The sequence below is a fragment of the Falco punctatus genome (genome assembly GCF_963210335.1).
Source record: "Falco punctatus genome assembly, chromosome: 4".
Lineage (NCBI taxonomy): Eukaryota > Metazoa > Chordata > Aves > Falconiformes > Falconidae > Falco > Falco punctatus.
Window position 1 is genome coordinate 75,025,954 of NC_137583.1, and position 25,897 is coordinate 75,051,850.

Here is a 25,897-nt window from a genome sequence, read left to right on the forward strand (position 1 = left end):
GATGTAAAAGGCAGGCAACAATACTGTGCAGCTGCTCTCTAGTTCCCTGGGTAATTTGGGGAAAGGGACTACAGTCTCCTGAGTTCTCTTTATGTTGCATTGCATCCATATAATGGCAGGTCAGGTGCTGAGGTGTTTGTGAAATACAGATGTATTTATTAAAGTATCAAATGTCTTTTAAATAACGGGAAAATTTCAACACAAGCAATAAGGCATTTCTGGTAAGACTGGAGAGAATGGAGAGCACTGATGCTTCTACAGCATGACACACCTCTAACCTCCCTGAACTGTATAGACACATATATATAAACCTCTGCTATAAAAATAGGCAGCAGTAAAATCCATATCCTAAATCAAACTCTCTGAGGTTGCTGAATGAAGCGTGAGTTCTTTCACAGATGCAGGCTTCTAGGTAAGGCAGGCAAAACAGAAGTTGATGTCACTAGAAAAAAAAAAAAAATAGGACTTATTGGACTTGCATTCATCATTTTCACTTAAAGATGGATTTGATTGCCCCTCAGCCCTCAAGGACCTTGGAAATAGGCTGACCTTTGCACTCAGACCCCATTCATAAATGAAAGGTTGACTGAATTAGGAGGCTGTGTTAGAGGCAAGAGAGAAAAGAAGCTCACGCATAGGCTTTGTGAAACACAGGTAAGAAAAAAAGGTGCTATTCCTGCTGCAGTTATGGCAGTACATGATATTTTTTACCATGGAAAGGTACATTTTGCAAAGCCTGTCCGTACACACATTTTTGATTCTTCTTTCCTTTTAAAAGAAACTAGACAGACTAATTTCTTCCAGGATCACATGCCACTTTCTACTGAATTTGCCTTCAAGGCCTGATCTATGTATGAACAAAGACTATAATAAAAAAGGTTAAAACATTTGTAATTCAAAAGTACTGTGCACGTCTCCAAATATTTCAGCTTACTGTTTTCTGAAGTTAAGGATGGGACTACTAATTTTGTCAGCCTGCTGTTGTGGAAGACATTTTTCTGTCTCTCCGCACATTGCAATACACACAGACTATCTGAGTTAAGTGGAAGTTTGGCTTTTTCTGCCTCTTTCTCAACATGCAATCTGAAGCCAAGGTACAGAGGTTTGATTTCCTCAGAAAGGGGATAATTTCAAGACTTTCCTATTCCTGACACAGACCGAACACAACTGCTTCATAAATCCTGCTAATCTAATTCCCACTTAAAACCAATGGGATTCTCTCCATTGACTCAAATGGGAATTGAAGCAAATCTAGTGAGACTGGTACATCTATTGATTGGCTCCATTAGGACCAAAATTACCTTTTAAAATATTGTGGAGTTTTTGGGAGACTTTTATTTCAGCTCATCTCACAAGTACAAAACTGTATTTTCAGTAACTTTCCTAAACACCTTGAGAGCACAGCAATTCTTGGATTTGGAAAGCCAGGAGAGTGCAGGGGTACATTCCTATGTGTTCTTTTGCCTTGTATTCTAGCCAGCTAAGCTGTTTAACAGAAACCTTTATGATCAAGCTCAGAGAGGTTGCTCTGAAAAAAAGAGCATAAACCAAATCTGAATTTACACAGTTAGGTATACAAATCCACCGTATCACTGGAAGTACTACAGCTATCATGATGAGAAACTGAAATACGGCATGCAGCCCATCACCAGGAAGGACCATACAATTTCAATTTATGCAACCAGTGCTTTTCAAGCATGAAACACCTGTTTCTAATTCATAAATAATTCTGACTGGGTTTTAATAGTTTTGCTACTTATTGTTCATACATCTCTGTGAACAGAAAAGCGAAACTTCATCACCTACTTTATATTCATGTTTCCTGCAGTTTTAACAGTGATAAAGAAAACTGCCAGGACTAGTCCACTGATTGTGTGAGAAGGTAAAATACTGCCCTCTCAATTGTTTCTCCGTAATTCCTTTAGCAAAAAACTGATTTACTTTTAATTGGATGAGGAGATTTTATCATTTTTTTTCTTTAACTATGCAAGACATACTTTGGGTTATTTCATTAGAAAACAAATTTGTACACAATTTTTATTTCAGTAATTTCTTTAATATTTCCTGTCTTTTTTGTCTAAGTTGCAAAGGTACTGCTGTCCCCTATCCCCTATTCTGAAATGCCATCAGAGCTTAGTGTGAAATATTTGACATCACTGGCATCCAGTATGTTACACAGTTATTGACTACAAGATTTAGAGCTATGGTGGAAATATGTTTAAAAGCCTAAAGTTTCAGCCCAAATAAGCCTCTACAAATCTGTGTGATTATAATGATCATATCTAAACTATTCTTAACAATTCAGGGTGTAATTCAGGCAATGAAACAAGAGTGGAGCTGGAATTATGGTGTAGACATAACTGCCCTAGCCAGCTACCCTTAGCAAAGAGATCCAGATTTAGACTTTGCCTTGGAATCTTCTCTGATTTTGAAAGATTTTTGTTTGGTGTATCAGGTTGTCCTGGGAATATGGTTGCATAATAGCTTTCCTAAGTATTGTTTCTATCTTCATCTTGACACCCAAAAATAATAGGAACAAAGTGAAAATAAAGAAACCAAATCTACTGGGGAGAAAAAAATACTGTTTTTGAAACCTCAGAGAAAATTTTGTTCTGGTTTCTTTCAATAACATCATAGAAAAACAGTTAATTAGAAAAATATTATTGCCTCTGAGAGAGGCATTTTTAGGGTAACTGAAGAATTATCTGTTCAACAGACACCAAGTAATGATAGCTATGAACACTCTGCTTGAATACTAACAGTCTTCTACTGTGAAAGCCAGTGCATCTTCCGAAACTCCTGAACTCAGGTTTGAAAATGTGACCAATAAATGTGGAGTCCCAAAGGCAACCCTAGAATACAGCACTGGTCAGCAGCCCAGCCTCCAGCTTCAGGTGGCAATAGATGTTGTCAAGTGAGTACGTGCAAAAATGACAACTAGCAAAGGAGGCTTTTTTTAACTGTCTATCACTCTTGACATCCACAGGACTGCAATTATGTTTTGTAGGAAGGACAAAGTTGGGAATACCTGTCACATTCAGCTAGTATGTGAGCTTTATCAGTTGTGGGGCCAGTCTCAAACTTTAGGTTTCCAAAAACATTTGGTGAAATTTGTCAAATATAGGAGACTACAAGTCTTATTCCAACATGTATGGTTTATCTATAAGCTTGAGACAACAAAGAGCAATAAGTAGTTCACACTGAATCCACTTCACCTGTGATCCTGAACTGTGATTGGATCAGAGACATCTGATCTGACAGTCTTGCAATATATTAAAAAGAAGTATCCTCACTAAAGCTGCTGTTGGCATCAAGAGAAGAAGGGTGATGCATATTCCAAACCCGTATTGCTTTCAGGTTATAGGATATTTACTCAGAAATCACCTTTGTAGGAATGGGAGTCAACTGATTAAAGCAGCATTTGCTGAAGCCTTTTTGCTGGCTCCCAGGATTAGCAATCTCATTCTTCAGGCAGCAGGGGAGCAGCTCCAGGCATGCATTGGAATGACTGAATGGGCTATTTATGCAAGAAGTGTCACTGAAATCAACGTGCTCACAAATGAACCAGCAGAGAAAAAGGGTCAAGGTCACACGAAAAGAATATAGCCATGGACACGTTTGTTGTCTGAAAGCTGACAAAGCCTTTTTTAGGTACGTGATCCTGGATGCCAGGATTGCTAATCACACATCAGGTTGGAATCAGTTTGACAAGGGCATGACGACATTAGCGATCTGAACTGCCCCTCCTGTGTTTTGTAATTAAATCTTGTAGGACTGCTTCAGAGGCAGCTGAGATGGTTGGCCGCTGGAAAGCCTTGAATTTGGATTCTTGGGTTCGGTGAGTCAGATTCCACAAGGATCTAAGTGGGCCAGAGTCCAAACCAAGCACATCCCTTGGGGCTGGTGTAAATGCAAAGAGAAAAATTAGTTTCTGAATATGCAGGCACTCTGGATCTGCAGCTGGCCCAGCTGAATTACACTGAATGGGAAGACCTGGGCAGACTGCCTCTGATGCAGCAGAGAGCACGCTGTGGATTAACTCCTTCTGAATCCACCAGGGAATGGCCCTCTATGAGTAATTGCCCCTTGGATTTAAAAACATGGGAAGGGTTGCACAATGATGCATAGTTGAAGGCATTTATGAGGTCATATACCACTTATGATATATGGACGCAGATTGTCAAAATTTATTCATACACCTTTCCTCTTGCTTACAATTCTGATATACCTGTTCCTATTCACTTGCCTGCTATCCTCAGTGCTCCTATCCTCATCAGTGGGCAAAGGGGAATGACTCCAGGAGAGAATGTGACAGGGGCTGGACACTTCTGTTTCAGTCCTTCACCAAAACCCAGGTTGGCTCATTGGCTGGAGCAGATTCAGTCTAAGACAAGCTAAAGTCCAGTCTTTAGCGTTAGACAGTCTTTCACGCCTTCATAGTAGATGGAGCCTTGAGGACCTTTGGAGATCTAAAAGGCATTTCTGTCACCATCTGATTTTCATTCCCCCCCCACCACCCCCTAATATAAGCACAGTGAGATATGAATTTTCATATTTAGAACGGTACGAGAAACTTGTCTAGAATCTCTCATTCTTTTCTCTGGGGTAAACAAGATAAATTTGGCTGGTGGACCAACCATAAGCTAGATTCATCCAGTCTAATTTTAGACACTTAATCAAAGTGCTTGTATTAGGCTACCAGTTGCTCTGAATTCCTACATAGTCATCTGAGAACAGGAATCTCTTGAGGGTATTTCCATTCCATCTTTGATTTCTCACATTTTCCTCTGACTTGGGCAACTCAGCAAGATATGTACAGTTAGGCTTGTTCAATCCAGACCTGTCTAGCAGCAGAGAAAGGTGAAACTTTAGGAAAATCCTCTCTTGATACACCAGCTCATGTGGGAAAAAGGCTATGTCCTTGTACAGGCTGAAGAGGGAGTTCCACCACAAATCACTGATTTTATGGCTAGACTCTTGTAACCATGCACTGACTTCTAACTGCCAACTATGTAAGTGTGACTTAGACATTTATTACCCAGCTGCTTTGTTAAAGCCATAAAGCTGAAGTCCATCACTTAAATCCATTCCTGAGTCTGTCATTTATTCTCCTGCATGTTCTGATCAATACCTCAGAGCTCTTCAATACAGTGTCACTGTATATAACAGTTTGAAATTGCATCCACGTTTTTGCTGCCAAGCTGTAAAATACAAACTCATACCCAGGAAGCATAACACTTTTCAGCAAATTATCAATATCAATTCTCCAGAAAATTCCTGGACATTTCTAAATGTGTGGCAGCTTTTTCTGATTTCCCAGTACCCTAACCTGCTGAATACACTTACAGACATCAGGAACTGAGGATGTTCAAAACCTACCCAAGTAATCAGTGCTCAAATTTTGCACACTCGTGTTTTTGTTGAAGACAGGTTACAGATTTACAAGCAGCTTAACAGTTTAGTCATTCTTGGGCAAAATGGGTGCAATTTGGGTAATAGCAGTTGGTTTCCTTCTGTTAGTTGTTCTCTCCATTTCTACAAGTCTTTGAAGCTGAGGTCTTCAAAAAATTCGTTAGAAGCCTTCACTATCTGTATATGTTATGGCTGTTCTTTTTTAAGGAACCTTTAATTTGTTCCTTCTTTTTCCTACTTTATTTTAGGATTCTTTGCAAAGGCATTGAGTATACCCTTCATTTACTCAAGTTGTAGTTCCCCAAAATAATTTCTCCTAAAATCGTCATATCTTTCTGCAAACTTAGCAAGTCTCTTTGATCTATGCTTAGCCATATGGATATCTATGTAAAACACAGCTATGATCTCGCTGTTTTATCATTTGGTGCATGTAGAGGACAAGCGATAGGAATTGGGGGGAGGCACTTTTTTCCCTCACTCCTTTTTTTCAGTTTCTGATAGCCTATGACACATTTCCACACTAATTTGTTTTAAAGGAACCCTGAGAGTGAAGAAACACATATGCTTATTAGATTTCATGATGACACACTTTAGAAAACTGCACCCAGTGAAAATGAAGGATGTATTAAAATTCTCTTTTGAGACTAATGCCAAAAAGCTCTAAAATAAAACAGAAATAAAGGTCAACCAATTAAAACTCTTCTGAAAAGATTAATTTTAAACTGTTTTCCTAGAATATATCACTTCCAATCACTCTCTATGTCTGTGTCTCCTCCTTTCCCTCCCATTCACTAATTTTCTTTCCTATTGCTTAACTAAAACAGATTTGACAAAGGGGCAAAGGTATCTGAAGTATTATCTTCCCAACAGTGTCATGAAAACAGTCTACCAAAAGAGAAGCTTGAGGGAAAGACTGAGGTATGCACTCACCTCTTGTTAAACACTAGAGAATTGACCCAGAGCCCGAATCAAGCATCTCTTCTCTGGTGCTCACAAAACTATTTGTTCATTCCTTGTATCCTTGTTTAAATAATTGTCCATTTTGCTTTGTAAATACCAAGACTCCACAGAGCTGCTAAAGGAAAATCCCCAGGGTAAGATCCAGGCTCCAGTGAAGTCTATCAGCATTTTACTATTGACTTTGCTGGGGTCAGGATGTGACCAACGACCTTTCTGTCTAAATGGACAAGGCAGATAAAAAGGTGAGAGGGCAGGTCAACATGTCAAATAAATTATTCCCTTCAGATTATTCTTTCAGCTTTAATATAACTACACAATGTCACCATAGTTATTCCATGTTTGAGTAAAGTGTCATATCACATCAATGTGTGAAAACTGCCCAAAATGTTAATTTGAGAAGGACGGTTTTATGGGATTTTACTTTGCTTTCTTTTCGCCACATCTTTTCAGAGGTTGTTCAAAACAAAACTAGCCATGGTGCATTTTCAAAGGGTGCCCTTTTTACACCAATGCCCAGCAACTGGCTTTCACAGAGGTATCCAGCCAATGGCCTGCAGGTTAGAACTAGCCTATGTGACAATTCTGTCTTGTTTACCACCGTTTCTACCACCCATAAGTCCGGGACTTTGGGTGAGGGGGAACCCCCTCACCAGCAACGCACAAACCAAACTACCCAAGAGCTACCCAAAACCTCTGTTGTCTGAGGCCACAAGACAATGTGTCCCCCTGGGAGGAGGTTGCTGCAGTCCTGATATTCTGGAATTACATTTTCATATTGTCCTATGCAAGTCCTACAAGTTGCATCCAGCTTATGCCTCTGAAAAGAAACAGCCTCCTTTACTTTCTACCTATAGCAAACCTGCTGCACTTCATTCAATACATTTGTTGCGAACTCTGTACTGGAATAGACAGATTATGCAAGAAGGGTGACATTCAAACCTCTACAATAAACACTTGCATCAATTACCAAGTGCTCCTAGGCAACAGTAAGAAAAAGGAGGGAAAGCAAAAAGTTTCAGTCTACTTTTAGCTTGCTCATTCAGTAAAGTGTTAAATATCACAATTGTAGAATCCATTTTACCAGAAGTAAGTAGCAATTACGCTTTTACTTTTCTAGGCAGAAATGGAAAACTGTCTAATTTAGCCATTGTCAGATTTTTAAAATTATTCCTGACTGCAGAACTGGCACAATGTAAGTGTTTACTGAGTTTGCCTCAAACAAGCTGCATTACTTTAGGTTTTGATGTTAACTCCTGCTTTATTGATAACGTACTCTCCCATACCAGCTTGCCCACTTCAACAGTGAGACATTCTGAGCACAGAAAAAAACAGAGTAGCATATAAACAAGCTTCCCTGCCCCTTTCCAGTCCTACCAGCAGAGTAGCAAAGGGGCATTACTATTAATTCAGCTATAACCGTTGAATTTAGAAGCCAAAATAATAACTCAAGAGATCTTGTTTCTTATATCGATGTGAACCGGGGAAATGTTGTCATGGATATCATGGATATCAAATGATATCAAGGAAAACACTGGCACAGCTGTTTAAAGGGAGGGTGACTTACTGAGCCTGCCTCTTCAGTGTGGCGTAGGCTGTGTATTATGGAATTCTGACATCAAGTACCTGACAATGTGTGTATGAAATCTGAGTATTTACATTCACATTCAAATTATTCTGTTACTTCAGAAAAGAAAGTGGAGTACTGTTAGGTGCTTTAATAGAAACTAGTGAGAAATTAAAAACCTCTATTTGTCCAAGCTGTTTGAAGGAGGGAGGGAGTGTTAAGTTTATGGTTGGACTCAATGATTTTAGAGGTCTTTTCCAACCTAAATGATTCTATGATTCTTTACTGATTACCCTAAGTGACAAACAAAGCTAATGGCCCATGAATATGAACTTCCATGCAACAGAATTTATGATTTCTAAATAGAAGAGGTGAGGTAATACACATGAATTTAGTACTGAAAAAGTCTGAGCAGCTGGTTCTTACACCCTCAATGTTTTTCTACCGGTACCATAATTGATGGTATTCCAACAGGTGCCTACAGTGTACAGGCACATTTATGGCTGTAAAATAGGAAGTCTTCAAGGAGAAATTATTTTGAGATTTATAGACTGGTATAACACACGAGGCAAGGTGGAGCAGTGGGTACTATCATATCACTGCTGAAAACATGCTTAGACCATGGCATAAGGCACAGGGGGAGATAGATTTCATCTCTTTCTCTACATCCTAAAGTATCACTAAGATTTGCAACACCAAGTGGGTACGCTGAAGGGAGACTGACACAGCAGGGTTAAAGCAGGTTTGAACTGAGCTGCTTGGGCAGCTAAGGCAATGCTAGAGATAATTCCTACTCATGCTTTCAGGCAAGCTCGTCAATCAGCATTTCCCAATTTAGGAAGACAGAAGGCAATCAGAAGGTTTATTTGGGAAAGGAGAAGTGTGATCGCACCCTGCAACACATCCCAGAGCCATCCAGGACTACTGCAGGACGCTGCGGGAAGCTGGAAAGCTGGGCTTTGCTGCTTCTCACCACAGCCAGATATATGTCAGCTCTTGCAACAAAGTGGATGTTGCTTCCAGACCTCTGAGGAGGGGTTACACAAGAGCACTGATGGGACTTTTGTAGGAACCTTAAATGAGGGGCACGTGGCAAATAAGATTGGGAAAGAAGCACATTAAGGAGTCCTACTAAGTGCAAATCAATAGGGCAGATACCACATACTGAAGTAAGCATGCCTTTAAGAGCTTTGCTTGCTCTTCCTCTCAATCTTGAAATACATTAAAAGTACTTTGAAATATAATAACTAGTCACTGGTAAATGGCACTTGCTGTTCTGTTATTGCAAATGGTGTCATTAGGATTTCAGTTTTGCCAAGATGAAGTCGCTTCCTCCTTGTGGAGTCCTTTGCTCCTGCTAATTGTTTTGCCACCAGTTACTATTTCCTGTTATCAGAAAGCCTGAGACCCCTTGCCATAGTCCGAGATCCCACTATAGAAAGTCTCCATATCACGAACACATGGAGATAGCTCTGCCCATTTTCCTTCTTGGTTCAGCAAGATAATTCAATTGGTTTTATTTATTAATATCACATCCCACTTATCTACTTGTGCATTCCTTCTTTGTTCAGCAAAAAGGATTACAAATGAGTTCTGTTTTCGTTCTAAAGCATTCAGGGATCTGAGCTGGCTTTGCGTTGAAATTACTTTCAAAGCCCTCCTGCCTTTACAAGAGCAGGTCTGTAACTGCCAGTGATGTTTCAGGGCTTAAAAGGCACAGGAATGTGACATGCCCTAACTGATGAGGTAAATTATGTTGATTCAAAGCATCATAAATTATTAATATCCCTGCCAAAGTTCAGCTCACTGACTCCTCTATACACTGGTGAACTCACCTGCTGAAAGGCCAAGAGCTCAAAGGTTTGACATTTTCTTTCTTTTGACAAGATAAATACTATCTCTGTGTTCTACAAAAAGGCAAATGAACACAGGAAGAAAAATACTGGCACGTGCTTCTCATCCAGCAATTTCTGAAAGATATTCTAGGTCTGTTCTAATCAACAGCTGCTCTCTCCTGGCGTCTCTGTCTTTAGTAGGATTTTCCCTCAAGCAATGAAAAACACTTTCTGTGCTGATGAACACAGATTTTGCATGGGGCTGCCTGTGCAAATTTGAAGAAATAGGCTGTCATACCCGGTAAGGTATCCCATGTACGGAGTGCTGTGTGCACACAGTACCATAAGGAGCTTGACTGTTGCACCTTCACAACTGGTAACATCTCAGAGCAGAACCTTGTCTTACAGACCCCACGCTATGCACAGCGCTTTTGGCAACTACCAAACGCACCGGCAAGCAGTATTCTTTTACCAGATTCTCTAGGATACTGAATAACACTTTACTTATTTTTAATTTGATATATTTAGCTTTCTAGGCTGTAGCAATTTCAGCTTTTAGCATTCTGATTTACACTGTCCCCTGAAACTACAGTCTATGCACTCACTTAGTTTCACATTCATTTCTATTGGGGAAGAAAGATAATTTGTGAAGAGCTTGACCCAAGTCATTCTCCATTTCCTGACAATTGTTAGTCATTATTTTCTTCCTATATTAAATAAGTTACTAATGAAAACTTCTATTTAATTTACCCAAAAGTTTTCCCAGTTCTCCACCTGACTTCTTTTAATAACTCATCTATAAAAAATAATAGACTACTTTTGGTAATATAAAAAAGACTGGAATCTGTGTAATCTTAGTATTAGACGGTTCATTTGGATATCAAGGTCAACATAATTGAGATTCATTTCAATATCAAGGGTGACATAAGTAATTTTCCTATTGACAATGATAAAAAATGTTCATGTATTCTGAGACTCAGAATGAAGAAAGCAGGTATTACTTCAGATGATGGATTCATCTGAATGTTGATACAATATGGAATAAGATTATTAGGCAAAATACACTCATGAGAGTGCAATAATACTTGCCAATAATATTTTCATTGTAATATAATGCACAAAATTTGAGACAGGATTTATCTTTTCTTTTGCACAGCATCTCCATTTATGATGTATTAGTCTTAGCAACAATGCCCAAGGGCAAAAGGAAAAGAAGATCTGAAAGTGATGCTTTCCAAAGAGTGTCCCAGAAGAAAGCTGCTTTGGTTCCTGCAGCAACACAAAACAAACTTTGCCTCACAAGAAACTTACTTCTTTCCAACCCAGGAACATGTAGAAGGCAGATCCTTGCCCCTTAGAACACAAAGAGAAATCTCAAATTCTGTTGAGGGACAAAGTTGTTGAGTGTCTTTCAACAACAGTGTCACTTGACAAGAAAAAATTGATTCTCTGGTAAATAGAAAGGTAGGCAGTAAAGAAGATGTGATTCAACTTCAGAACCCACATTTTTTCAAAGTTCATAAGTACTATGAAAGATCTTGCTGCAAATAGTGGAAAATAGTCTTGTGTCCACTTCTTACTTTACAAATAAAGTCCTGAATGCCATAACCATTTTCCAAGGCCAAACCTGAAACAGGAGGTCAAGGTTGGTATTTGCGTGTAACCCTCAGAATTAAATCCACGATTAATGAAATTATGTACAACATCGTTGTTGTTTTACAGTATATGGTTGCATAGGCCCTGGTCTCATCACTTGCTTCTGGTGTGGTTAGCAGGCCTAGGGCATCTCCGTAAGAGTGCAGACATCAGCGAAGGTGACAGTAATGAGGTGTCACTCAAAACCAGTAATGTCTAGAATAGGGATGACAAAGTTGTTCGACTTGCAACAGAAAAGGATTGCAGTACTCTTCATTCTTTCTTCCATTTCTTTCTTTTACAGAGAAAATTGGCATAGGCACAACCATGCATTATTTAGCATGTCCTGTTTAATGAGGAGATACGTGAAGGTTGACGATACTTCCCAGTATCACAGCATCCATTTCACAGGATCTCATTCTTTCTCTTCTTATTTTTAACAATTACTTAGGTTTGGATAATATGTCTATATGATAAGAGATCTTTCTGTGAGAGTTGTCATTAAGTAGTTTTGAACGAAGGCTGATCATAATGAGAATGTTTTCTGAAGACTTGCCTATTGTACTTTAATTTAGGGAAAAGAAGGTTTGAGCCGAACCTAACTCTGGCCATGGCTACTGCAGAGAGATAACAGACAGGTTGCACATGAGATTAATCACAGCTCAACTTCCATGACTCCGATATTGTTGTACACAATAGCAATAAAAAAAATTGCATTACATTTTTCCCTACTTTAGTTGCAACAGTTGAGGCTAAATTTCAGTATGGTGTGCTCAGTTACTTTGTCATTGTTATTTTGTAAAGGTTTTAGAAGAAGCTTTCAAACATTTTAGAACGTGCAAAACCTCCATCTTTAAATGCCAGAAGCAGACTGTTTGGCTTCAGCTGATCTTTAACAAGTTGTTTTCTTTCTGGTCTTCACTTTGCATTACACTGTCCTCAGTGAAATATGCAAAGTGACTATCTTCTGATGAGCCATGACTCTATTTTCAGTGCTGCAGTTATCATTCAAGTCTGTCAAAACCAAATTGCAATACTTTGCAAAACAAGTACAGGAATATAAGCACAATCCTCAGCTACATATGTTATGTTGGCACCACTTTTAATCCAGAAGGTATAGACTGGCTGTAAATTTCAAAATGGTGCAGTAACTCCTGAATCACATTGCTGCAGTACACTCTTTACCAAACCCTTAAATGTATAGTTCTATGCATTTCCTAATGTCTCTCTTGGTTGATTTGCAGATTTGACTAGTTGAAACACTGCCTGATGGCCTGGCTGACGCACTGTGTAGTTGAATATTGGTTGACTTGCCTCTGGACATGTGAAAAATCTCTCTTTGCCAACGTATTCATAAGACTGTGAAATAGCTTTTTAGCAAAGACAAACCTGCAAGGAGGAGCAGAGTAATGGAGGTCAGCTTCCGGCCAGCGTTTGATGAATGCTTCCCTGGTAACTATGATTCTACGGCAAAAATCAATCCAGAAATTCTCTCCACTGCAGTTTTATTCCAGTTCTCTGCAGCTGAGGGATTCATTACAGATTGGCTTTTTATCACCAGTCATTTTAGGCAACTTCGCTTTCCTTGGAAAACTGAAAGTGTGCATAATGAAGACTGATTATGTTCAGTTTAGGCACCCCATGACCTTTTTCATCCTTAGAAGTGTGTTTCTAACAACGATAGAGAGTCTGATAGCAAAGATGAGCTACTGTGTCTGAAACATATTTGCTTTAGTGTTTTCACCACTGAGGCTCTTCTTTTTCTATGCCTTTTGACACAGGTTCGGATATTTCTCCCTTAAAATGGTATTGCAAACTAATAGTACCAGCTGTCCACCTTTTGTCCCCCCTGCTGACTCTGGTGTGACAGATGGTGCAAACAGCCTGGCATATAGTTGTTGGATCAATATAAGGAACAAAATACCTGCCAGATTGCTGATGACTGAGATGTTACATACCATGGCGCCAATGGACAGCTTAGCAACAATAGCACTAGCCTAAAGGGAAAATAACCAAGATTCATTTTATTTTTCCAGGGTTGTTTCAGGATAACTATTATTTTGTTTAAAATTCCGGGGGGGGGGGGGGGGGGGGGGGGGGTGGATCAAAACTTTGAAACCCTCCTAGAATTTTCATCTCACTAGCACAGAATTATAGTCATAATAAACTCCAGTTCCTTCCAGTTTATTGCAGCTGGCTACCTTGTCACTGCCTCTTGTCAGCTCCACTTCTAGATCTCAGCTACACTTTTAGACCTCCCAACAATTTGACGACTATTTTGTGGAGTAACTGTCCGCTCTAAGTGTGACCCGGAATTTTTTTTTTTATTTTTCCTCTGAGAATTTAAAGAGAAGTCTTGATCACTTCCTTGTCCAAGCACCAGAGGACTCAAAAGAGGAAGTGAATGCTTGGGGGATGTTGGCTTTGTTTGACTTGGGTTGGGTTTTGTGGATGTTCAGCAGTACAGCTGGCAATGCCCAAGCTGGCAAACACGACCTGTTCTGTTCTTGACAGCTATCCAGGTGCTTGGTCACAGATTTGTAACTGTGTCTTCAAAGTTTCTGCCTGACTGACATAAAGAGATAACAGGTGAAAAGCAAGAGTTCCAAAATGAGGCTTTTGTGTATGACTGAAAAGCATATGAAATTCATTAAAAAATAGAAACACGTTTAATGAGGCATATTCAGTTAAAAAGGGTAAATGAAATGGCACAGACTTGTTACGGGCATAGAAATGGGGGATGGGAAGGAACAAGAGCCATCAGCAACTGAAAGCAAGCTGTGAAAGAGCATGTGGCATGTTCTCTTCCAGCCTGTCTGCACCTCCCCGAGCACTGCCAGTAAAGCTCACTTCTGTGGGAGTTCAAAGGTAGCTGACAGTGCCTGGGAATCCACGGCACCAGACTTTCAGAGAACCTTCTCAGTATTTCATAAGGAAATTAAAAATCTTCCCTTTTTGGAAAGATGGAAAAGGATTCCTTCTGAATCCTGAAATCCTGGAATGAACACTGTTCACTGGTTTTAATCAACAGATGCAAATAAGAATTATAGTTCATTGTTTTATACTTGAAGGCTACTTTCCTTGGTCATCTCCCATACACCCTCAATGAAGCATTTGGGAATGTCATAGCTTTGTAAGAAAATCCTGGAGAAACACAGAAGCACTGCTGGAGGCCTCTCCCGGTCCCAGGGCTGCATTCAGTCTATCCCTTCTGGTGTCTGAGATGGACCTAGGTACCACCTTTGATGTCTAAGATCAGCTAATGCTTCAGACAACACACTCCCAATCTTTGTCTCCCAATACAGTCAGTAAAAATGGTAACATAATACTGAGGCAGGAAGTACATTGCAAATCTGAGCCAGCTCCCGTGTCCTTCTCCTGTCTGGGGATGAAGCCAAGGTCTGGCAAGTAGAAGGTACGAATTACTTATATTGCTCTCCAGCACTGATTTTAGAGCAAACAATCCAAACACAATCCCTGGGATCACACTGTTTACTGCTATGGGGTTTTCAAAGCCTTGTTTTCTGCTTTCTTTAGCTGTGTAGACACAAAGCACAGCAAACTGCAGAACTAGTGCCAGTGGCTGCAAGGAGGAGCAACCAAGCAGCAGGAGCAGAGGTTGATTTGGGGATTTTAGTGGTCAATCAGAGGAAAAAGAAAAAAGAAAGGAGATACAGTAAGAGTGAGATGTGGGGAAAGAAAAATGAAGGAGGAAGAATGGGAAAGACAGAGAAAGATAAATGAGCAGGTGGAAACAAAACCAGCACAAGAAGAAAGCAAGAAGAAAACAGAAGGCAAAGAAAATTAGGAAAAAGGAGAGGTTGTGGCTCTGGATAAAAGTACCAAATGAGATAAAATAACCAAGATGGGGGTATATATTCATGGCAATGGTAAGAACCTGTCCTATTTTCCATTGAGAAGACTCAAACCAGAAACTGATGAGGGTGGTCTTGTCACTCTGCTTTTGGTCTCTGATCCAAAGCCAATCCCATTTATAACTGGTTCTGAGATACCAGTGTGGGTTTTTTAAACAGGAAAAATAATTTCCTTCTAGTCTTTCTCTTTTAATTTATTACATGATTATGCTAAAAGTGTACAGGGTAGCTCATCATTCTCATCAGCATTCTGTGTCACTCAGAAAAAAATTTTGTTATTACTGAAAGCAATATGTACAAAGCACTAAGAGATCTGAAGGGGGAAGACTAAGCTTTTCTTGCTTTACTCTCAAGGTTGTCTTGATTACAGTCATGCTCTGAGTTTTTCTTTAGCTTAAACCAGTCAGTCAAAAAAAAAAAAATCCAGATAAAGAAGTACAAGATTTTCTTAGTTTTCTGAATCTCCACCACACAAGACTGTCTGTATGTCCAAAGAGTTCCTTTGTCAAGGAGGTGCCGTGCATTGCAGGAGCTCAGCTGCCTTATTTACATCTCATCCAACAAAGTGCTCTTGTGGAAATATGTCATCTCGGGAGTGGAAAAGTGCACCTCCACATTAACAGGGTTTGCAGAGTTCACACCCTACTGCAATCCCACCCTTTAAGGATGTGATTTGTCCCAGACCCTATGGGGCGTGCAGGCTGGGAGGGCAGAGCTACAGCTTTTCAACTGTCTCACTGCGCAGGATCTTGCTCTGCTGAGAGGAAAGCAGCAGAGCCCAGGTGGTGCACACGCCAGTCTTTTCAAGATCTGTTTCACGACTAAGTTTATCTTCCACCCTGGACATCTGCTAGACAGCATAGATGAACCTGATGCTATGTGGTGGATTGACCCTGGCTGGATGCCGGGTGCCCACCAAAGCCACTCTTACTCCCCTGCTCAGCTGGACAGGGGAGAGAAAAACATAACAAAAGGCTCACGGGTCAGGATAAGGACAGGGAGAGATTATTCACCAATTACTGTCATGGGCTAAACAGACTTGACTTGGGGACATTAACTTATTTTATTGCCAGTCAAATCAGAGCAGGGTAATGAGAAATAAAACTAAAATTTAAAAACACCTTCCCCCCCTCCCTCATATCCTCCCAGGCTTCACTTCACTCCTGATTTTCTCTACCTCCTCCCCTCAAGCAACCCAGGGGGACAAGGAATGGGGGCTGCAGTCAATTCTTCACCTGTTGTCTCTGCCACTCCTTTCTCCTCAGGGGAAGGGTCCTCACTCTTCCTCTGCTCCAGCATGGGGCCCCTCCCATGGGAGACAGCCCTCCATGAACTTCCCCAACATGAGTCCTTCGCATGGGCTGCAGTTCTTCACAAACTACTCCAGCGTGGGTCCCTCCCACAGGCTGCAGTCCTTCAGGAGCAGACTGCACCAGCATGAATCCCCCATGGGGTCATTAGTCCTACCAGCAAACCTGCTCCAACGTGGGGTCCTCTCCACAGGTCCTGCCAGAAGCCTACTCTACCTCAGGCTTCCCATGAGGTCACAGCCTCCTTCAGGCACCCACTGCTCCAGCCTGGGGTCCTGCCTGGGCTGCAGGTGGAAATCTGCTCCATCACTAAACTCCACATGCTGCAGATGGAGATCTGCTCCACCATGAACCTCCACAGGCTACAGGGCACAGCCTACCTCACCATGCGCTTCACCAGGGGCTGCTGGGCAATCTGCTCTGGTGCCTGGAGCTCCTCCTGCCTCCTTCTGCACTGACCTGGTGTCTGCAGAGCTGTTGCTCTCACATATTCTCATTCCTCTCTCCAGCTGCAATTACAGAGGCTTTTTTCCACCTTCTTAAATGTGTCATCCCTGAGGTGCTACCATGATCGCTCATGGGCTCAGCTTTGGCCAGCAGCAGGTCCATCTTGGAGCCAGCTGGCATTGGCCCTATAGAACATGGCAGAAGCTTCTAGCAGCTTCTCACAGAAGCCATTACTGTAGTTCCCCTGCCCTACTACCAAAACCTTGCCACGCAATCCCGATACACCCCAATTTTATTACAGGGAAGAGATAAGTTATACACATAAAGCTGTCTTGTAACTCACTGGCTAAAAATAAGTAAGTTGTTGTAAGGGCCCTTTCTGAGAAAAGGATTTGTTCGCTGTCTGGGTGCCAGGTTGCAGAGTGATTATGCCTTAAAATGTAGTGAGGCAGCAACCAGTACTAAATGGGGCTCTCTGAGCTCACCTGCCTGCAACGTGGGGCAAGCCCAAAGCCTCCCACGTCTTAAGTAACGGGGAAGAAGAGGCCTCCTCAGGTGAGTGTGGAGGGAGTAAAGAGCTTGGTGGAGTGTGAACTGACCGCAAAGGTGCTCTACTGCACGTAGCATCTCTTAGGGCAGAGCCTGGGTGGGCAAGCAACTGTATATAACTAGCACTTATGTATGCAATGAGGGATGTCACTTGAGGTCTGTGCCTTCAAATGTCACAAGTTGTCTTTTCACTTCTTTCTTGCATTTCAATTTTAAAATATTAATATTTTTAGATGGAATTATTTTTTTCTGTCAAAATGCTGCATCAGCAAATTCATTAGGTTTCTGTGGCTACATGCCTACATTCGCAATTAAAAAGGAATTTAAGAGCATACTGAGAGAGAGTATATGCTTTACGTTTTTACACTAGTGTGTTCACTTTCAAATTGTTGGCTGAAAAAAATGTATGCATTGTGATGCAAAAAAAAATTAGACTTACATAAACTATTAAGAAAAAAAAAGGCCTAAAACTGGGTTTCTAACCTTTCATTGTGAAGGAAACTTCCAAAGTGTCTTTTTTCTGTTTTCTTATTTGAAATTACAGAACTTTCCATGAAGTTAGATTCCACTTTTGCAAATCTTTTTTTTTTGTTGAACAGTTATATTGAAAAAAGTATTATCTCCATAAGAATGACTGATTTTTTAAAATCAGCTGTTAAGGTTTTTGCAGGCAGTGCTTGTCATGATATTTATGGTTTTCCTTAAAGTCCAAATTGCTCGAATTTGTGATTTAAAGAGAATATAATCATTAAATCAGAATGAAAATGGTAAATTTTCTAGTCTCATGTCTTTCAATCTGAACACAATTTTAAAAGGTAGCTCATTTTATTTATTCCTTTAAATACCTTATTTTCAATTTTTTGTCATGACTGAGTAGTTAGCTTACCTTTTTTGAAGATTTTGTATTCATTATGTCAGTAACTAGAATCTATAAACAGACCTGGCATAAAAATTTCAGATTTTCAGGAAATTATAGACCTTTGCAAAGTGATATATAATGGCTGATTAAAAATTAAATTTAACTTCAATTGTATTAAATTTTAATTAAAAATACTGCAGATAAGAAAAACCTATAAAAGGTTTTTTCATGGAGAAGATCCATTCCTTCATTTCAGAATGAAATGGATCATTTCTTCAGATCTGAGTATGCTCATGCAGAAACGAGGAGGGGAAAAAAAAAAAAAAAAAAAAAAAAAAAAAAAAACTCCTAAGAAGTGGATTTCTACTGGAAATGGACCTCCCTGCTTTGGGACCTGCAAGCCCTGGCATCCCTGATGAGACAGCTGGCATGTTGCTCTGTGGCTGTGGACACTCTAGCCTCAGAAATTACAGAGCAGAAAGGTTTCTGTTCCTGTTTCTAGGGAAGTCTTTCAAAACCAAACCATTTCCAAGGAACATGCTGACTAACAAATGGGATATTCCCAGAAAAAATAAATGCTTTTATATGAAAGATATCTCACAGATTTAACAGTAGTTCTGCCTATGCCATTTTTTGGGAAGTGTTTTGTGCAGAAATAAGCTAGAAGTTTCAGGGCAGGAGAAGTTACAACCTTACTCATACTGGTTTCCATTTTAAAAGGCTTTACAATATCCAGCTCAGCAGCGCAGGCAGAGCCCTGTTGTTGAACACAAGCACAGATTCAGTTTTGTCTTGCCGTGCACATAGATTTCTACCAGCCCAACTTCAGCACTTCTCAGAACTGTCATTTTCACATGCAAGGAAATAATTTGGATACATATTTATGGTTTCTTGTGGTCACACGCAAGCTCATCCACCTCCAAACTGAGATAATGTGTACCCACACTAGTGCAGACCCCAATATAGCCAAATCCAGCTTTCCAGTGTGGTACATATCCAGATTCAGTGCCATCTAACATAGTTAGATATAATAACCTTCTGAACTCCAACATTTTCTTTGAATATTGACAATTTCTCGGGAACCTGCACGTCTAATTAGTTTTAGATGACAGTGATCTTTAGGAGAAATGAAATTATCGACCTGAGCAATTTGTACCTGTGATTTTATGGTCAATCTAACACAGATTTTTCATCTTGTAGTAGGGATAAAGTGAATTCACATCCACCTGGAGGACAGCAAGAGCTGAACTGTATCTGCTTACAATATCCAGTGTAAATACACCCCAGTCATGAATATATAAGAGATGTTTTAAGTATGGGAGCAGTCTTCTTAAAACCAAATATGCTGTTTGAAGAGGCTAACTGAGAATTTTCTTTTGCAGAAATATACACTCAAGACATCTCCATGTTTCTTCATCACAAATAAATAAAAATGCTCTCAAATCTCTCTATAAAACATTGCAGTACAGTGGCAGAACTGCACCTTCTAACTACTTTAATAAATACTAGCTCCCAGTTTGTTGCTTCTAATTCAGGTTTCAAATCTTGTCTGGTTTTTCCAGGTGGAACAGCTGGCTTAATTAAAGATACTGCTTTGTTCATATCCTTGACAATCACAATTAACATAACACTGTTATTATAAATATTATGCTGCCTGATGGTTTTCAGACACCTTTCAGACATCAACGAATTTGCAACGAAGTCATGCATATAGATATGAGAAGACAGCTCTTTAAAGCCAAATGATTCTACAGTAAAAGATACTTATGCTCCTTCACTCTCCTCTCAAGGTAATGCACTGTGTACATTCTTAATCTTTCTGCTTCTCTTGGAAGTTAACAATGACCTGCTGTCTCTGTGCACAAAGATTAAAACTTGAATTAAAACATTACTCAGGGACTTCAATTAGCCACTATGGATTTGCTGCCCCTGGACTTGACCTGCTTCCCCCGCAAAAAATACTTACAGTGAAAAAAAAAATATCAAGCTGGGACAGGGCTGCCCATTTGGTCCCTAATACCATCTGGGAACATAATGACTCAATTCATTTTGCCCTCAGATTAATGGAGCAAGCTAAAGTATTATAAGAAGCACTTTAATTCCCTCTGATGTTTTCATTATGAATTCCTTTGTGGAAGAACTCATTTGCAATAATGCATATGTAATTTTGGTAACCAACAGGAAACCCTGTAGCCTTCAGGACATTATTAACCTGCAGAAATGCTGAGGCACACTTAAAACTCACATAGGCTAGCACCAGCAACCCCTTAAAACATTTTAAGAATAAAATTGGTAAGTAAAACTGCATCTTGCTACTTAGAAGTTAAAATGGCTGCATTAATAACTGTTAGAACCCTAATGGTATTAGTGACACTTAAGCTGTCTGTTCAGATCGTTTCTAAGTATTCCAAGATATACACTGGAATAAAAGTTCCATGAGTTTATCTACTGATATTTGGAAGTGAATCACCTGCACCAGTTATACTTCCCCATTCTATTTTGTGTTTTTGCATGGTCCATTATATGTTTCTTTTTGCAAATGTTCATCAGCCATAGATAGGAGACCTGATATTTTGCCAAAGCAAAAAAAAAAAAAAAAAAAAAAAAAATCTGTCTTATTTGATCCATGCTTCTTTTTTAACAAATAAAGACTCACTGCTGTATTTTGAAGCCAGTGTTGTTTCATTTGATGCAAGAGATCCAAGACTATTGTCTCCAGTAGTTTATGAAGTTATATAAAGTATGTATATATATATATGTATAAAAATATATATAAAGTCAACGATGTCAGATTTCACTTTGAGGTGGTGTCATAACTCTTGGATTGACTTTAATTCTCTGTAACAGAATAGAAGATCTTTCTGTGTAAGATTCACAGCAAACGAAACCAGGTTCTCTGCTAACCAGTGGCTGCAACCCCCACCTGCTGTGTGGCAGGCTGGGAAATAGTAGGCACTACAACAAACCAGAAGGATCACCAAGGAGTTTATTTTAGTCTGCTTATGTCAACTTTTTGGTAGTAAAAATCAATGCATATACCATTTGTTGTTGTGAAGCCACGGGTTCATATACAGAAAGGTATCGATTGCCCTTTGGGATCAGCCCCAGAATAAGAAATCCTCTGGTTCAGAGTAAGAACCCTCTAGCTGAAGGACATAGCTAGGGAGGTGCAGCTATGGGCTGGAGCAGCAACATGTTTCTTGTAGGAGCAGATAGACTATGTCCATACCAGTGAATGGAGCAGCGCCAGCGAGATCTGTCTGAACCCAAATGTTTGTACTGATGAACAGAGTCACTCATGGCACGTTTTTAACTCTAACTGGAACTTCCCCAAACATTTTTTCACAGGTAGTACAAGGCAAGTACTGTTCCTGAAAGGCTCAGTGCTAGCAATTAAGGGAACATTTACACTGTGTTCAGAATGCGGTAGTAAATAATCTGAGCAGTTTGTCTTAATGCCATCAAAGGATCCTAGGTCTGTTTATTTTACAGGATAGTCACAGCAAGCTGGATCCCCAGACCCTGTCCTGAATTTGTTGGGGGGTCACTGAATCCATGATGCTTCTAAAGAAACATTTCGGGATATTGACACTTACACTTTCTGATGAAAAATGGGTTTGTCAGATATCGTGGCAATAGCTGGTATTAGAACAGTCACTCTGATTTGGAAAAAAATGTTTGCACTTTTAAATGGGAAAATTGAAATTTATCTTACTTCTGACCCTGAAATTTATCTTGATTCTGACTAAAGAGATCACTAATTATGATGTAGTTCAGCCTCTAGAGCTCACTCAGTCCTTGGTCTTGTCTGGGACAGCCAGTAGAAGTGTCAGTCAGCAGTCAGCTGTCCACCAGGAATGGAAGTAGATTGCCAAATCATTTGGGATTGTTTATTAAAACCATAATTTTCATCAGAACTGACCCTAGCTAAACTGAAACTGGTACCTAAGACTAGTCTTTATTGGTTTACTTTTTTCCTTTAATTTCAAGCATCAGCTTTAAACTGCTTTATCTTAATTCTCTTCTCCACGCACTGAAATTTTAGCGTAGCTTTGACCATAACAGTAGCAAAAATCAATGTATGTTTATTATTATTATGTTTATTCAGGTCAAGTTCTATATCAATTAGTTCAGTCTTCAGAGATGCTGGGGCTAAGACTAAAGTCAGATTTTTAAAGGTGAATGCACAGCCACTCTACAAGTTATTTATACAGAACATTCACAACAAAATAATTGCATAAGCGCATGTACTTTTAGTAAATAATCTATTTTATACTGCTTGGAGAAATGCATGATTGACATTAATATATCTCGTGATATATTAATCTATTGTTTAAATACAGGGAGTTGTACTTACTGGCAGTAAAATGGCTGTAATATGGAGGGACAAAATATGTTAAACAGAAAGCTGCTGTCTGTGAATGAAACTTAATTATTCTTTAGAAGTCTCAGTCCTAGCATTGCAGAAGCCATGCAAGCCCTTCTGGGTACAGCTGAAAATTGTGAAGGTGATACTCTTCCCTTCTAATGGCAAAATGATTTTTATCCAACACTTCAGGTTGGCTCCATCTATGTGTATCAATTTCCTTAATCTTTGGTTTGTCACAAAATATTTATCAGGGAGAAAGGGAAAGGCTTTTATTTTGAGGAAGCACTGTGAGATTATCTGTGACTGGGCTGCTGTCCCACAGAAATCACAGTTTCTCAGGAGATAAATGGTTAGGGGGGTTAAGTGCATTGTTTTTACACTTCAGTCCCAGGAGGATATTTTAATTGTAAGGAAAAACTTGAAGTGAGGGGAAAACCTCTAGATTTCTATTCACATTATGCCAGAAAATCTACTCAGGAACTTTCTTCTGTATACGTATACAGTATTATAGTCTGTAATTGGTTACTAAATTTCAAATAACCGTGTTATTAATATTAAGGCTGCACATTAAATAAAAATCAGGAGACAGAAGAAAGTAGGAGATAGTAGATGTATTGCTGTATTTTATGTTGGCCAGGCATTGGAGGCCTTTAAAGGAGAGGGAAAGAACCTGGAGTCATTAGAATGGCAGTTGGAGATGGCACTGATACACTTTTTGCTGGGGAGTAACAAGAAGCCTTTTAAAGCACTTGATGGCATGCGGAAGGAACGGTGAGAAAGCAGATGTTATGCAGCAGCTGTGAGAGCAGTAGGAGAAGAGAAGATGCTGAATGAAGACAGGAGGAGTGTCAGGCAAGAGGAAAAAGAGAAAGAAAAACACTTTATCTGGGTAGAACCACCTTCATTGGGGCATTTTACCTGTTCTTACTTCAAGCACTGGGAAAATACTTTAACTGCAAATTTTCAATACTACAGGAAAAAGCACTTACCGTGTGCTGATCATATTACACCAGATTTGGGCAGACTATGATCAGAGAAAGCATTCCCCAGCCATTTTCCTCCCCTGTTACATACATGCATCTTCCCCTACAGCCTTCTCTCCGCTCACACTGAGAGAGAAGATTGGTCACATCTGCTCACCAGAGGGACCAGGTTTCTGGGACATGGAGGTAAAGCACTCTCCTATGCGCAAGTTATACATTTGCAACCCAGGCACATGGTCCATGACAAAAGAAATAACCCCTGTCTGCTGACAAGACCTACAGCAAAACTCCACACCATGTTCTATATGGAGCATAAGCCATGCTCTCACTCTTCCAGAATCAAAACCAGGTAACCTAACAGGAATGAGACCCACTGCAAGCTGCCAGCTCGAGGCAGCTTTCAGATGTTGACTGATGCATTCATAACAAAGAGCTTGTCTAGCAAGGAACAACAAATAAATGATTGCTGCTTGTGACTTCAAAGCACAAGCTGTAAACACCACACCGCTTTCTTGCAACACATGCTAGAAATTACTATGTGGTTGTGTTTTTTTTACGCTGTTCATAGGTGGAAATAAAGGCATAACTGATTCTAAGAAGTTACATTTGTTGCTAGGGTAGGAGGTTTTCATAGAATTATATGCAAAAATAAAATATAAAATAGAAGCCTTAGCTACTTGACAGAATTGTTTCTGATGGGATTGAGATTTCTTTTTTTTTTTTCTTTCTTTTTTTTTGCATAAACTCAGCAAATTCAGCCTAAGCACAGCTCATCAGCTTTCTATTTCTCCTGTCACTTGGTAAGCATATGTCACAATTCACTAAGCACCTCAGAGTAATTTACCAACCCCTTCTTAAATCAGTTCTGTAACAGGATTTCCACTGGTAATGCAAACTGCATGCTTGCAACTTCATGTTATTAGGGTTGCCTGAGAGTCTTGCCCTGGGCCAGGGCAAAGGGTATCTATGTCTTGGTCCATGTGTCAGTATTCGCACATGATAGTCCCAGAGTCATGAGGCTGAAAGGAAAAGGAGCATTCAGTTATTTCCGAAAGAGGAAAACAGTTCACTGCAGAAGGCATCATTTTGCAGACATTCCCCAGGGATGGTTCTGAAGCATTACAGAGGGCACTCAGGGACTGACACACATGCCACCCCAGGCTATCAGCCACTCTGCCCTCCTGCTGCCTGCAGTCCCTAGGGAGGGGAGCAGGTCATTGGGTCTGAACCAAAACACGTGGCCCCCAGCATCGCCCAAAGCCGCTACTCTGTGCTGCTGCACTTCTGACCAGGCAGGAAATGCTGAGCTGTGCTTGCAACTGAAAATGGCAAAACCCAGTGAAAGGGGACAACAGTGTGGGAAGAAACTGCCTGGGGAGGGGCTTAACCCTACGGCTGCTGAAAGACTGAGCTCACGGGTGGTATTTAGATAGCAGTTCTCCAAAAGCAGCGAGGGGTTTGTGGTCTTGCAAGGTGAGCCATTCCTTCGATTGGAACCACAGAAGCGGAAGCTCCTCTTAAAAACAGGTGTGCCTTTCTTTCAAAGGCGAGAAAGATGCTAATCGCCCATGTCAACCTCAATTTCTTTGAGTATTTAAGTAGTTAAGCAGTTTTAGCAGAATATAGCAACCCCAACTCCTAAAACGTTATATAAAACATAGACGAGAAAAAATTGAGGGAAAAGACAGGTCAGGTTTCCTCAGACCATGGCAGGGCTTCATGACCCATGCAAGGGAACAAGCGTTCTGAGCCAGGTGGCAGTGTCTGGCACGAAGTGTGGTCTGGGCATAGCCTGAGAATATGGGCAAGTTAGGAGTAAACTCAATTTTGAAATGCTAAAGAAGCAGCTGTATGGATCAGGAAAGAGAGAAGTTGCTTAACCAGTTGGCATTGACATTCACCTGACCGGTCCTTTGGCTACCAAGACTAATTCACAGCTTTAGGAACAGTTGTAACTTCTTTCTCCGAGTCACACATGCACACTCTAGTACAGGCCATTTAAAGTAACTGAGAGCAAGGCATGCTTTTCCACACGCCATTTTTGATCAGTTTTGTTTAGCTATTTAAAAAAAAACAACACCCAAACAGTTTTCTGGCTA

At 40.1% G+C, this 25,897-nt stretch overlaps 2 long non-coding RNA genes across 2 annotated transcripts in view; one reads left to right on the forward strand and one right to left on the reverse strand.

The window, feature by feature from the left end:
* The window catches only part of LOC308063085, a 384,803-nt gene that overhangs the window by 333,328 nt on the left and 25,578 nt on the right, over window positions 1-25,897 (reverse strand). The gene's annotated exons all lie outside the window — the stretch shown is intronic.
* LOC308063084 overlaps window positions 1-25,897 on the forward strand; it is a 73,589-nt gene that overhangs the window by 28,585 nt on the left and 19,107 nt on the right. The window contains exon 2 of the long non-coding RNA XR_013927842.1: window positions 1-25,897. This exon is cut by the window's left edge and continues 13,128 nt beyond it; it is cut by the window's right edge and continues 19,107 nt beyond it. This is a non-coding gene — a long non-coding RNA (uncharacterized lncRNA).